The following is a 16,096-nucleotide window of genomic DNA, read 5'->3' on the forward strand; positions in this document are numbered from 1 at the left end:
TCCACAAAATGCCAAGGAAGCCCCTTGGATCCTGGACCAGTGCCTGGTTGCTGTGATGGGCTGGATGAGGGCCAACAAGCTGAAACTTAACCTGACAAGACAGAGGTCCTCCAGGTCAGTCACCTGATGGATCGGAATATAGGGTGCAACCTGTGCTTGATGGGGTTACACTCTCCCTAAAGACACAGGTCCGCAGTCTGGGGGTGTTACTGGACTCAGAGCTTACGCTTGGTGCTCAGGTGTCAGCGGTGGCCGGAAGGGCCTTCGTGCAATTGAGATTTGTGTGCCAGCTGCGGCCACACCTCAAAAAGTCTGACTTGACTATGGTGGTCCACGCCTTAGTTACCTCCAGGTTGGATTACTGCAATGCACTCTATGTAGGGCTGCCCTTGAAGACGGCTCAGAGACTGCAGTTAGTGCAAAGATCAGCAGCCAGGTTGATAACTGGAGCAAACTACAGGGAATGGTCAACCCCCATGGTCAAACAGCTCCATTGGCTTGCCAATAAGTTTCCGGTCTCAATTCAAGATGCAGGTTATCATCTATAAAGCCCTATACAGTTTAGGACCTACTTATCTTCGTGACCGCATCTTCCCCTATGAACCTACATGATCTCTAAGATGTTCTGGGGAGAGCCTCCTCTCACTCCCACTCCCATCACAAGCTCAGTGGGTGGGGATGAGAGAAGGGGGATTCTCGGTGGTGGCCCCCTTGGCTCTGGAACTCTCTTCCCAGGGAGATTAGACTAGCGCTCACCCGATCCACCTTCCGAAAAGAACTAAAAAGAAGGATGTTCCACTGTGCCTTTGACTAGATTGTTCCCCAAATAATTCTGTCCCCCAATTTTGATCTTTAGGCACTTCACGACTGTTCCCTTCCAAAGATATAGAGTTGCCTTCAGGCTGATATGAGATAAAAATGTTGTAAATAAATAAATAAATAAATAAATAAATAAATAAAGTGCTCTCTTTACATTACCCCCAGTACTGACCTTGTCACCATGCTTAGCACTTTATCCATCAGGACTATCCTTTGCAAGTGATTTGCACCAGTTGCCCACCCAAAATCAGAAGACAATAGATAGACAATAGATACTGATCACCCCCCCCCCCCCAGTGGATTTGGGCATAGGATTTAGAGGAAGTGGTGCTAGGGAGTGGAGTGCTGCTGAAGCTGCATCCATATGGGTTTCTAACATATAAGCCTCCAGCTTTTTCACATAATTTGTTTTGGCAACTCAGACACTTTTGTGTCTCTGCACTTTATGCAGAATCCGCCTCTCTGCCAGGAACTGAGACAGTGTCATGTGAAGCTGTGCAGCTGCACAAGAGGAAGCACACCCAAGATCTTTAAGTAGTAAAGAAATGTGGAATGGCCTCAGCATGGGGCAGGGAGGGGAGCTGGGCAGCCCCAGGATTCCTCTGATCTATTGTTCTGGTGACACACCAGAAGGAGAGAAATTGTTAAAACTGTACAACAATAGAAGCATCTGCCTTGCAAATGTACATGAGCCATTCAGCTCTGTTCCAGCTACAGAAAGAACTTACTAATAACCATGGGGTAAACCTTAAGCAAATAAGCGTATAGGTTTCCCTTTTAAAGGCAAACTTACCGTGGCTTTCTGCCAGGGACTATATTTCTTAGAAAAACCCCTATCATTGGCATAAATGAAAGAGGGCAGTTTGATTTGTGGTCAAGGCAGTTTCCATTCTACTTCCCCTGTAACAAATGTATTAATTCAGCTCAGACTTCCTCCTCCTGGCAGCCCTTTCGCAGTAAAAAAGAGAAATTAGAAGTCGCAGCCAAATACCGTACCTTGAACTGACCCACTTCGATACATAAACACTTTTACAACATGTTTATTCAGGTGTAGCACTTTAAATTGGTTTAAGATGTTTCCAGTGACAGAGAACCCAGCAAAAGTGGGGCAGTCGTTGGGAGGGAGGGAGAGAAGAATTGAGAAATTTAAGCAGCTCAGGGACAGAGTGCGTGGTCACATACATTCTGAAAAATTGTAATAAATGCTACTTTGGGGAAACGAGTCTGGAAAGAATGGAAAGGAATGAATGTAGGTGTTGCAACTTTTATTTATACTTTTAATTTTTTTAAGTCATGGTTTTGTCTAATGCTGTCTTTTGGTTCCTTTATGTCACTGGCTAATATAGTATCTGAGATTCCTAGAGGGATACTTCTCTAAGAAGCTCTAGGCCTTCCAGTGCAATTCTATGGTCAATTTTTAGTCTTTCTATAAAGAGAGAAGAAATTTGATCATTTGTATGATCCAATCCCTTTTACAAAGCAATGTGTAAATTATCTTTTGTGGAGAGGAACTACCACCTCCTAAAAAAATCTGCCATACTCATGCTACATGGCTGCATGTGAGCTTCTCCCTATTTTATTTCTATCCTTTCCATCACATTTCTTTCAAATATGGGGCAAGCCAGTTACATCAGCACTGGGGCTGACTGAGTTTTGTGTCTGTCCTGAAGCATGCCTGGAGACTGGGGAAGCACTGGTTCCAACATATCCAGTACTTCCATCAATCCATCCCTGGCATAATACTAGAATACCATCCTTACCTTATCCCAGTTGCTTTCACGGCTGTTGAAGTAGCGGCCAACATAACACCCTTTCTTCCACAAAAGATGGACTTCTCAAACACATGAAATGTGACAGCACTCTATGACTGCAATGATATTCTATCAACGCTCATAAAACTGTACTCTCAGTCATTTAATTTTGCCTATAAAACACTAATATTTGTCTGACTGATCTAAGAAACCTTGTGTTCTATACTGGAACGAGGTGTAGTTCTAGGCCTTCTAGACTTTGTGGTACCAAACACTGGTATCAAACAGTTATAAAATAAGCTCTTTTTTTTGGTGATAAAGATGCAGGAGATGGTACATAGCAGATAACCATTCCAGCCTTTTCACTTATGGGGTCCACCAGCCCCTCGCAGTCAACAGTAGAATGGATTTCTAAATATTAATTCTACCCAGACAATCCTTGGCTAGCAAGCCAATCCCTCATAATTAGTTATTGATCCTCTGGGCTGGTGTGGCACATGGATAAACAAAGAAAAAAAGTCTGTAATCCTGACCAATTTCTCTCAAGCTAAGCTATGAGAATGGTGTAATAATGTAAACAACAGTTAAAATTTATGGCCATAATGCATTCTCGGGCTTCACGTCTTTTCCCATCCCCAAACTACCAACTAATGTTATTTTTTAAAATCAAAAACATGAATACAAATCACTGCTTTCCATCCCACTGGAGAGCAATTAGCATTTGGTCCATGATGATAACAAGGAATCTGAAGTGTCTGCTTGGTGTTAGATGGCCAATTCACAGCACAGCCATTTCATACTATCTAGACAAGACCCGTTACTTCAGGTGCTGAGAAGCAAGTCAAAACTTAGGGAAATCTCACGGATTTAATAGATCTACTATAACTGAGACAGGACATTGAGGTCACCTATCCGGTTGGCAACAGGGGATTTGGCATGGATTGTGCAAATCCAGCATCAACTCTCACCTCACCGCCTGGCCTCCCCCCATTGTTGCATGGAGCATAGAAAGCCTCCTGTGTTGCCGGTGCTGCCTCCTGTGACACTTGGACCTCTCTTCAGGCACAGAGCCCCACTGGAAGTAGATAGACGTCATGTGATGGAAACTGGTGGGTTCTGTGCCTGAAGAGAGGTCCAAGTGTCACAAAACAGGCAATTTGGCCCATCTGATGAAATCCCTGGGGTGGACTTCCAAATATGAGACAAGACAGTTTGGCCCCACTTTAACTGCCATGACTAAATACTATAGAAATTTGTAAGTTGCAGTTCGTTAAGAAACATTTAGAGAAGACTAAAGATCTTGTAAAACTACAGCTGCAATAATTCCATAGCACTGAGCCTTGGCAGATCAAGTGGTGTCAAACTACACAAAATGTATAGTGTAAATGCACCCTAGCAAAGGGATTTAGGCCTATTACATATATATTAGACTTCGAGAATGTGGCATTTCAAAAGACTATAGAGATATTTACATTTTAAAGTCTGTAAAGCCATTATCTGAATTCACAAAGTTTTATATTGTGTAAGAAGTCTTCAAACTGACAAGAACCCCCTTTAAAATAATGTTCAATATTATTAAGTTTCCTCTTGGTTTCCCTCACGCATCAGCTGTGGGATAACTATTACGTTCCCACAAGTTAAGGTTTATATAAGTCCTGAAGATATACAGAGATATTCCTAAAAATTAGTGAAAATCCAAATAACCTTTAAACACAGAAGCAGTTTATATGGTTCTCTATCTTCTGTTTACTTGATCTTTTGAACAGCCAAGGTAAGCTGTTAGGAGCAGATTTTTTCCACCCTTCTTCATAAAATTACAACCCAGTGCTCATACTGGGAAAAATCAATAAATAATCATTCATATTTGACAAAGATTTACTTGGTTGTAAGTCCCAATGATCGCTGCTGAGTTTACAGGTAAGTAAATGTAGAATTACAGAAGCCGATAAATTAATTCTGCAGCAGAAAAAGCATGTTGTATTCATCAAAGCACTTAATTCAGAATTGCTCCATTGATCTCAAAACTGCTCCAAAATTAGTGGCTTCATAACTGAAGCTTTCACGTATTTATTATGGCCAGGGGCCAAAGAACTGTGGAACTAGTTCCCTGCACCCAAGGGAGATTTAGGCTTGTGTTTCCCAAACAGCAGCCCCTCGCATGCTACAGAGCAAACTTCTTTTGAACCTGAGGGCCTTTCAGAAGCCGTTTGTGATTATGAATTGTGGGTCTCGTTTTCAAAGGAAAAATGTTAGAGCCCCATTGGGCATAGCCAAGCCCTTAGGCATGTCTAAAGTTATGTTTTGGACCATGGCCTGCATAATTCAATCAATAATTGCATCTCATTATGCAGTATTAGTTAATCATTTTACCATAGGCACCTTGTTCCGATTAGACTGGTGTCCAAAATATAGGTTGAGGAGAGGCCTCCTGAAACTGCATACATCCCTACGTGGGATTCTCCTTTTGGGAAAACTGACAAAACAACCCACTCCCCACTTCATATAGTCACATTGGCAGATTTCCACCATTTCAGTTCCCATAAAAAGTTAAGAAACTGCTGATATAATCCATTCCTTCCTATGTATAAAGAATACTCTGTGTCCAGAAAATACAGGACTTGTGTATTTGTGTGTGAATGTCATGGAGATGGATGAATCAATCTATCCAGTCCTTGTCAGTTTCAAAAGCATTCACTCAACTTTTTTTGTCATTTTAGAAGTGACTTGAGAAACTGCAAGTCGCTTCTGGTGTGAGAGAATTGGCCGTCTGCAAGGACGTTGCCCAGGGGACGCCCGGATGTTTTGATGTTTTGTCATCCTTGTGGGAGGCTTCCCTCATGTCCCTGCATGAGGAGCTGGAGCTGACAGAGGGAGCTCATCCACGCTCTCCCCGGATTTGAACCTGCGACCTGTTGGTCTTCAGTCCTACCAGCACAGGGGTTTAACCCACTGTGCCACCAGGGGCTCCTATTCACTCAACTGATAAATGTTAATGCTTGGACTACAACTCCCAGAATCACAACACGAACATGGCCAATGCTTATCCTCATTGGAGAACCGCGCCAGCCAGAGTTTAAAGAAGTAACATTTCCAAGTTCTTCTGTAGTCATTAAGTCCATCTTGATTATTTTCTGCATCAGTTTGCAATGTTTTTAATACGCATGGAAATTTGCATTCATATACAGTGGACCCTTGGTTCCTTCTGGGGTTTGGTTCCAGTTTTCCCTGTGGATATAAAAATCTGTGGATGTGTAAGTCCCAATATATACTGTGAAGTATTAAATTAAGGTCCCTTATATGAAAGAGCAAAATCAAAGTTTGTGTTGTTGAAGGGTTTCATGGCCAAAATCCCTGGGTTGCTGTGAGGTTTCTGACTGTATGGCCATACACCCCAGAAAACTCACAACAACCCAAAATCATGGTTTGTTTTAGGAATTTCATTTTTTTAAAATATTTTCAAGACATAGATGGTTGAATCAGGAAATACAAAATCTGTGAATATGAAAGGCTAACAGTATAGAGCTTTTTCTAATATACAAACACTGTGGGTATATATTTAAACCAAAAACAAATAAAGCAAATGACCATACATTAGCATGTGGAGCTTTATTTTCTCATGTTCTTTGCCCTTTCAGAAATGATCATCAATTCTCTCCTTTTGAACACCAAATTTGAAGAACTGTGTTCTGATATACACATTAGTCTCGAAACCATAAATTAGGTTTATCAAAGACATTTTCTGCACTGCATACATGTAAATGGATGGTAAACATCTGCTTTTTTATTAATGAAATCCTATAATTAATACCCATCATTCAGGTGTCCCCTGGGCAATGTCCTTGCAAACGTCCATTTCTCTCACACCAGAAGCAACTTGCAGTTTCTCAAGTTGCTCCTGACACAAAAAAAATTACAATAATTCCCATGTCACTTTTCTGAAACAAAGTGAAGGTTCTTACAGTTATGTTCCATCAAGTCAGCTTCAACTTCTAGAGACCTAGATATCAATGATCCAGTTCAGAAGGCTGTGGCCTTTTGGATTAATTCAATCTACATGTAATGCATCTTCCTCATTTACTACTACCTTCAGCCTTACCAATTATTATTCTCCGATGAGTCATGACATTTCATGATTCATCTCTTTGAAAAGTTCACCTGAAATTTCCAGCATCTTAAACAATACATGATTTTACTTTGATTGCTAGTGGCAGGTAATAAAAAAAACTAAGGGCAAAACTGAGTGACATGAGGTTTACTGTGAGACAACTGATGATGGACTATCTTAATGAAATGGCACCAGCATTGATAGTCTAACTGTTTCTGTATTGGAATTAAAACTTCACACTAGAAAAACTTGGTGATTTCAGTTATCCAGTATATAAAGAATGGCCCTACTTGTTGAAGACAAGGCTACAGGCTTGGAGCTTCAGTTACTAGCAAGGAATTATACTACATTATCCAAATTACGAGTCACATTCCCAAATATTGTTTTGATACACAATATAACACTCATAGTTCTTTAGTTTAGAGATTAATTTTACATCTTATAAACCTCCTCATAATTCTGGCTGGCAGTGACTGTTGTAGAGTTTTTCTCTCATATTCTCTTGCCTTCCTCCTTCCTTGGCATCTACATGGAGTTGCTATGACAAATTTGGCTGTAATGACTTATGACTTGACTACACTTTTTGAATACATCATTTGAAATGCCTGCCAACTTGAGCAGGTTGCTGGAACCAGCCTATTGCCTGGGGCAAATGTTAGGAAGATTGTGATTCCCTTTTGTCTGCACCTTTGCTGGATTCTTGTTTCTTCCTAGGCACAAAATCCACTTCTGAAGAGGCTTATGCAGAAAATTCATCACATCTCAGAACAAGGCTAAGTGGATGTCTCTATATATCTAGATTTTTTAGGATCTTCAGAAGAGGTTATTCTCAGTATTAGAATAGCTTGTGGCCAGAAAATGAGGTGATATTTTCATTTTTGTTGTTAAAGTTGTTCTCTGGTCTGAATTTTATTGACCTAATGAAAGCAAGGTACCTCTATTTTGAATGACTTTCTGCTAAGAGTTGAATTCTTCATTTATTTATTTATATTGAAAGGAAGCAATGAGTAATTTTAGCAGGTTTTTTCCCATAGTCTTTTTTCAAAAACTATGAAAAAATAGTCTTTGAAAATCTACTCAAGTTTTGAAGCCTATTTGCAATGTCAGACTTATTCTGGACAAAATCTGAGACCTATTCTGTACATGGCTGTTTTGCACAGAAAAAAAGCCCTTTCTATACATTTCTGCCAGTGATATAATTAATGGGATGTACTTAATTTTATTAATATCTAATAGTTAAATAATTTTATGTATGTGTCATCCCTTTGTAATATATCTTAAATAAATATATGCAATACTGTTTATCTTGATACAGTCCCACAAGAAGGATGATTAATTTGTGTAAAGACAAAAATGCAACAGCTTTTAAAATTATTAATTCAGTCCAACTGATGTCAGCAAAGAGGTGCCAAGGAAGGTAGGCAAACCAACTGCAATGGAGGGATCTGAAGGGGACCCATTGGCCAGGGAAGTAGGAAGGCCAGTTCAAAAAGAGTAAACAGTCCATACTGGCTTCTGCACTTCCTGTTTGCCCCTTACAGAAGTGGTAAGTGAAGCAATAATGGCAGTAATAAGAAAAATATGAGGAGGTTCCTTCCTTGCCTATCATCAGCTTTCTACAACTGGCTTCCTTGTCTAATCAGAGAATGTGAAGAGAAGGAGGAGATGGAGACAAGAGCAATAGCTGTGAATAACCAAGGGGGTGGAAGGGTGTCTAAGAGACATGTTAAAAGAATCACTGATCACTCTCTGCTCTTCCCACCACGGGAGAGTAGTGTCAAAGGGCACCCGCTGTCACCACTACCACTACTATTTGTCCAGGCATTCAAAGACAACAGAAGTGCCACTTCCGTGTGAGAGTAGAGGGGACTGGTGCTTCTTTTAGATTTTCCTAGGATGGAATAAACTCTTGCCTTTTGCCACTTTATGCAGAAGAGGGAACAATTCTTTTTTTAAAAAGAATTAATATAATTAATTAATATAATCTGTTGTGCAGTTCTTTCTCTCTTTGAATTGCAAATGCAATCCTTTTCATGGAAGGAAACTGCTGGCCATTTTTTCCAACCATAATTTTAATTTAAGATACCTATAGCTTTTTAAAATATTTGGATAACCAAAAAAATGGGTAAGCTGACATTACTAATTTAATTCTACCTTGAAACTATTTTCTTTCATTTAATCTTGTTATACAGTAGATTTAATTTTGAGCATTGATGCATAAAGAAATTATGTTTCAGGAATTTGAAAGGAAAACTCCCCACCTCAACCTGTAAAGTTCTCTTCGGGGATTATAAAATAGCTCTACTTGACATGCTATTCAAACTTTTGTAAATCTGTGCTTGCTCAAAGCAAACCATTTGCACTGAGGCATTAACACAAGTCCTCACACTGAAATTAACAGGTCTCAAACAACACAGCTGTTTTGTTCATCCTAGCAAAACAGCTTACTCCAAAGAGCTGAGTTACATGAAGTTGTAAAGAGCCTGCATCCTGCATAAGCAAATCTAAATATTTGACATCCTATATTAAGCTGTGCCAAAAAACTGAGACCATTCAAATGACTAGAGCAGAGCTTTCCAAATTGTGTGTCATGACATGATAGCGTGTCAGCTGCAGTGTGCAGGTGTGTCACATGAACATAATGAGAAACCTCTGCGTCTTTTTAAAAACCTAACTGAAAGATTTTCATAAGCTAGATTTTCATAAGCTATGTGCCCATACATTTCATGATTACAGTTTTTGTATGTGCCTGTATATCTTACAAGATATTGGTTTAACTTCCAGTTTGCTAGAAAAACTGAATTACTGTGTCACAAAATGGTGCACATCAAAAAAGTTTGTCACCAACTTGAAATGTTTGGAAAGCTCTGGACTAGAGGACTAATAATTACAAACTGTGTTGTTCCTCCTACCTGATGGTTGTTTCTCCAGAATAAGTGTTAAAAGAAAGCTCTCTACTTTAGGTAACACTTTAATTGTCGTACATTTATCCCAAGAAATCTTGGGATGCAAAATTTTCCACAAGTCACATCTGTTGTACACTCCTAAAATACAGCTCCTATGGTATCCAGGAAAAAAAAACAGACTGAAGATGAATTATGAGTATTTTTCCTCTGCATCTACAGCTTTCTAGTATCTCAAGAAACTGTAACTCCTAAGGTGTGGCATTCTAGTCGCCAGAAGAACTTGCAAATGGTGTGCAGAATGATGTGTGCATTAATAGAATGGCACAAAATGAACCAAGTATGCATATGCATGACAATAATTCCCTTTAGCACAGTGGTTCCCAGCCCTGACCAGGGTCCACCTTGACAAGGGACCACTCTCCAACATTAGTATTAAAAGGGTTACAAATCAGTTTTTGGTCAACTTTAGATTCGGTTTGGTTATTTGGGGTGCTGACTCAGAAAATTGCATAGAACATCAGCTCTAGTTTCTGATACAGAACATATGCCATCCAGTAGTCACCATCTGCTCACCCACAGAAAACCATACTTAATAAGCTTCAGCACTATAAGAGAGTTTGGATGACTTAAAGGGGTATCAGACTGACATAACTGAACTATAGATATTAGGGCTGGGCGGTTTCGTTCCTTAATTTCGTAATTCATTATTAATTCGTATTTAAATTAGCTTACGATCTGATATTGAGCCATGCAGGAGCAATTAAAAATCGAAACAAAAATTTCAATTTATTTCGTAATTGTTTCGTAATTGTTTCGAAATTGTTTCGTAATTGTTTCGAAATTGTTTCGTAATTGTTTCGAAATTATTTCCATATGTCTGGTGCAAGTTTTAGGGTGGTTGTTTGTTTTATCAGTGATAAAATATAAATTTTATCACACCAACAGTCAACAACAGAGGGAGAGGGAAGCTTCAGAAGTTCCCCCGTCCCATTTGGAGGGTTTTTTTGCATATTGCGCAATTGTGTCCGCCATTAATGAATTGATTCGTAATTCTTTCGTAATTGTTTCGTAATTTACGAAATTTCGTATATTTCGAACTTTTTTAAAGAAAAATTTCGGAATTCTTTTAAAAAACGAAACGCAAAAACCCCCTAAAAATGAATTGAGTTTAGAAACAAATTTTTCCGTGGTTACCCAGCCCTAATAGATATGCCTTGAGGATATAGGATTCAAATATTATATTGAATTAAATAGTTCTTAGTTGTGGCCACGTATTTCTTGATGTTTTCATTTACATTTGTTGTCCCCAACCCCAAATTTATCCTAAAAGAGGAAGGATTAAGTGGAGGTGGGGATCATATTGGGTGAGGAAACAGATTCTCCACCTGACAACCCTGTGGCCCAGACAATGCCAAGAGGCATGGCAATCCCCTCGGATACCATTGGATTCCCAGCCAAAGTGAAATGTGATTCTTTCCCAGCAAACCTGAGGAGGATAGAGAGAGTTGGTTCTTCCTGTCACTTGCAAGCACATGGATTAAGTTCTCTTCCTCCTTCCCTACTCAGGATAGGGACTAGAGGAGCAAAGCATTCTTGATGTTGTTTGGAAGCTCTGGCTAAGGTCCAGTACCTGTATCGGAGCATCCCGTTTCAGAGATTCCATGTTCAACCCCACTTGTCACTGTGATGTTCACCTTCCCAGTGGAGATGGTAGATAAGGTTGTGAGGGACCCAGTTTGTCAGTGATATGAGATAACACAGAATTTCCAACTCAACTCACCCAATGAATCGCATACTACATTTTATGGAGAAGGGCAAAGACCTAAGCCCAATTCCTATTCCCTACTAGAGCAGACCTATTGAATCAATGGGATTTAGTTAAGTGTTGTCTTGCCATTTGTACATTGATACAATTAAAGCCATAATTGTCATTTATTTTAAAACCAAGCTAGAGCTTGAGAAAATTAGTTCTTTTTTTGGTATCACTTTCAGAATCTCCCACCCAGCATGGGGGATTCTGAAAACTATAGCCTAAAAAAGTAACTTTTCCAACCTCTGCTCCTAGCAAAACCCATAAAGTGCTGGGCTATTTATGTCCATTCAGAAGTAAACTGGTTAAGCTCAATGTAGCTTGTTCTCAAGTAATAAAACTCCAGCCATAGCTATATTTTTGAATGGGCTTCCTATGCAGGGTTCGTGTCAAAATTAACAGAATTAATCTGATAGAAGTTCTTTGTAACTTATCTGTACATGCTGGAAATTATATCTGAAAAACACTTTAAGGGAGACCTCTTGAAAGATGTATGAATATTTCAAGAGAATGGTGTACACATTCTTTCAGTCCATTGTGATATATTATTTTAAAGAGGCAAATGTTGTAATCATTACAGAAAATGTGCTCTTGAAATACTTGATCTATCATTCCAATTTAACACACTTCAACTGTTAATGGTATGTGGGAGTCCCACTTTTGAGTCCAGTTCAGCTCCCTTGTAAAGATCACCAAACGATAATACTATGCAGAGTAAATCAGGGTCTTTGAATGATTCATTCCACTTAATTACCAGAAAGGGCAATTTCCCCTTAAATTATATATACAGTTATATCTGAAATGCCACAGTTTTTTATATAGTGTTGCACTGGATTTCTGTGGTATATAATATTAAATAGATTTAAAAGTAACTTAACAATCTGTTACAATAGAGTTGTTACTACGTTAAAATTGAGTTGCATTCTCTGCTATACATCATGACAGATTTGCAGCATCTGGGCTGTGTCCCAAAATGTTTATAATCTAGTTTATATACAGAGTCAACCATACATTTAGTAAGGCTGGGAGGAAAAATAAAATGCTATGTGAAATAAATGAGAAATATACAATGCGAACTTGGTGGGCTACTGTGAAATGACTCCAAGGAAGGAAACACATTGGTATTTAAGAAACTCATGCAAACAAAAGATTAATTACTGGTATGCAGGAAGGGGGAAGATGAGGCTTGCATAAATACAAAATCCCAGAAACGAAATAAAATAAATAGAACAAGGCATAGACGCCAGAAAGCACAATTCACAAGTGCCATAAGGTGGTGCATTGCATTTAAATCATTTCAGTGAGACAGGCATCAAACCCAAGGGGACAAGCAAATGACTTATGTCAACATTCCCTTGGGTAGTTGTCATGGCTTAGAAACAATTCCCACACTGTGAAACCAAAAGGCTGCTTTCTGAAATCAGTTCACCCATCTCTTCAAAATGTTGTGGGTTTTCAAAAACTAAACAATGGTGGGGAGAAAAGAGTTATTTGGAATGAAACACAAAAGAGTGAATTCATTCCTTTGACTTTCCCATTTAAAATCGTTCTTGAAACTATTTGTCTCTTTTTTTCTTAAGAGGACAAATTTGCATGACAACAGGAGAAGGTAGTAGCCCCCAGTGGTGCATTGGGTTAAACCTTTGTGCCGGCAGTCGCAGATTCTAATCCGGGGAGAGCGTGGATGAGCTCCCTCTGTCAGCTCCAGCTGCCTACACGGGGACATGAGAGAAGCCTCCCACAAGGATGGTAAAATATCAAACATACGAGCATCCCCTCAGCAACATCCTTTCAGACAGCCAATTCTCTCATACCAGAAGCGACTTGAAGTTTCTCAAGTTGCTCCTGATACGGGGGGGGGGGGGGGGGAGAGAGAACCAGGAGAAGGTGGCCTACACATACTGCACAAGTATCATGGTGTCATCAAAATTGACTCTACTTCTACAGATATTTACAGATATACAGTGTTCACTCACTTATTGCAGGGGTTCTTTCCAGGACCCTCTGCAATAAGTGAAAATCCGTGAAGTAGGGATGCCATATTAATTTTAATATTTATACATTATTTTATATATTATTTTCTTATCCACGCTTCCTTACCCATCTCCCAGCACATCCCAAGGGTGCCTGCCTGCCTCCCTGGCCTCCGCAGACCCCGGCAGAGCTTCCGGAGCCACACAGGCAGCAGCAGGCTAGGGAGCCAGGCCTTCCCTGCCATGCCTCAGGCCACCACACTTCTGGGGTCCTTGGCCTCCACTGGATGTAAAATTTGTATATTTTATATTAATATTTTGAAAAAACCGCAAAAGAGTGAGTCCACTAAAAGCGAACTGCAAAGTAGCGAGGGAACACTGTATAGGAAAAGAAAATCCTTTTGTCTCAACTTAAATCGGCTTCACCAATTTAACCTAAGGCACATTCTCATTATACGTGAATGATTTCCATTTAACTGCTGTGGCAACAATGTACTGAATCGAGGGAGATACATTTCACATTCTCAGCCGGAGGCGTCTTTAGTCCCTCATCACACCACCAACCCCAGGTTTCAATATCATGGAATCAGTGCAATCAAAATGGAATAAGCCTTATAACTGTGTGGTATGGATGGCCCATGATCCACAGAAATTTCATAAATCAGACAATTCCTCAATGTACTAAAAGTGATACAGTTATTAGTGTTAGAAAGGATGTTGAATATTCCTGTTCTAACCTTCTTCTACAATTCACTGAATGACTCCATAGCTTGGTTTTACCTTTATTTTCTTTACAGTTTGTCATGAAGATAAAGTGGGTAGTACAAAGCCACAATGGAGGAAAGATAGGGTATAAGTATTTTTAAAAAAATTAGAAAAATAATACATTTTAAATAATTACTTTCCATCAAGTTGACTTCAACTTATGGTGACCCAATGAATGAGAGATCTCTATGTCTAGATCTACACATACCCATATATTCCAGAGAAAACTGCGTCAGAGCTACCCAATGTGGCCTTGGAGTCCTTTGGGCATCCAGACAGCCAAAAGACCAAGGGTGAATTTTAGGAATGCCATTGCTATGTTGTGGGCCACAACCGCTGACTCTTACGGCCTCACTATATGGGTTAATTTACCCATCGTATGCCAGTTCCTCTCCATTTTTGTTACAGAGCCCATTCCATGATGTACATCTACTTCCAGCGGGGCTCCGTGGCAAAAGAAGAGAGGAAGAGACATATGCTTCCATGGCAGAAACAAGGGATGGTTCCCATGTTGCATTTGCAACAATGGGGGTGGTAAACACTTTCCCCTGTGGAATGGAGTCAAGGGTAAGTTGGGTGATATGGAGCATGGGGTTATGGGTTCCCCACTCCCCCCGCTGGGCCCCCAGATTAACCATGATGTATAGCAAATCCATAGATTAAGGTGATAAGGTCCTCAGAGGCTTACCTGCAATGTCACTTCTGCTGGTCATGTGGCAGAGCACCCTGTTGAGAACTCAGCAGGAGTGACATTGCCAGCAAGGCTCTGCAAGGGAGCTGTTTATGATGGACAGAGTTGGGTCTGTTGGACATGCATACACTAGACAGGAACATATCCAGACTAAACCAGCTGTTCTACCTCTAAAACATCAGGAGCATTCCTGTTGTTCCTGAGAATTCAGGCATAAATCTCATTTTGCCTTGCACCACATTAATGGCTAGATGCAACCCTTCTGCTGTGAATCCAGCTATATGTCATGTGGACTCCACACAGCAGTTGAAGGATATATTTGCCCTTTATTTGCCCTGTGTAGACATGCTCTGATCTTGCTGATTCAGGGTTGTGGCTTCCTTGATTTAGTCTGTCTGGAATGAGGTACTTCCTCTTTTCCTACTACCTTCTATCTTACCAAGCATTATTGTTTTATTAAAACTTAAAATCCTGTTTTGTTTTGTTTTGTTTTTTTAAAGAAATATAATATTTCAATATCTTGTGCATCTTTTGAATGCCATTTAGGAAAAAATGTGCTGCTTTCTTGCATCTCCTCCCTACCCAAACATATGTGCCATGGGAATATGATGTTAAAATTACACTTCCACTATAACTCTATATTAAAATACAGGTGGTGCTCTACTGAAAGTGTCTCGGAAGTCTTTAGGGATATTCTGTGCATATGAGAAAATTATAGAAGATGCTTTTTTTCAGCAGTTTCTGTATCTGCACAGATTTTATATTGCAGCTTGCGTCTCACCTCTTGAATTAGTGTGAAACCAACTATTTTTTAGTATAAGATCACTAAGGTTTCCAGGCATCAAAAGCATAATATGAAAATGTACGGAAACCCAGTGGAGTATTTCAAAGATATATGCAGACATTTGGAAAGCAAAATCTTTTTAAAATGCTCCTTTCTTAATTTAGTGGAGCCCTAGGGAAACTGTAAATTATATGTTGACAGTTTCCATATGTGTTATGTTACTCTTTGGACCTACAATTCAATATAAGATGTGGTTTTTAGCAGAACCCAAGTTCCATTTCATTCAAAAAGGATGACTCTGATACCAAATATCATAATGGAAAAATGGATTCCAATGTCAGATGGCCTTCCAGCATTGTCAACAGGGGAAACAAAGAACGAAGAAGTGTGAACTTTCCCACAGTTGCTTTCAATATATTATTATTTTTCCTCAGCTGATAGTGTAACAAAGGATTTACAGTTACAAACCATAACCCCAACGGAAGCTGTTTT

At 39.6% G+C, this 16,096-nt stretch overlaps 1 protein-coding gene across 1 annotated transcript in view; it reads right to left on the minus strand.

The window, feature by feature from the left end:
• Positions 1-16,096, minus strand: part of BMP5 (bone morphogenetic protein 5) — an 88,201-nt gene that overhangs the window by 17,372 nt on the left and 54,733 nt on the right. The window lies entirely within an intron of this gene.

Source organism: Anolis sagrei, chromosome 1, assembly GCF_037176765.1.
Source record: "Anolis sagrei isolate rAnoSag1 chromosome 1, rAnoSag1.mat, whole genome shotgun sequence".
NCBI lineage: Eukaryota > Metazoa > Chordata > Lepidosauria > Squamata > Dactyloidae > Anolis > Anolis sagrei.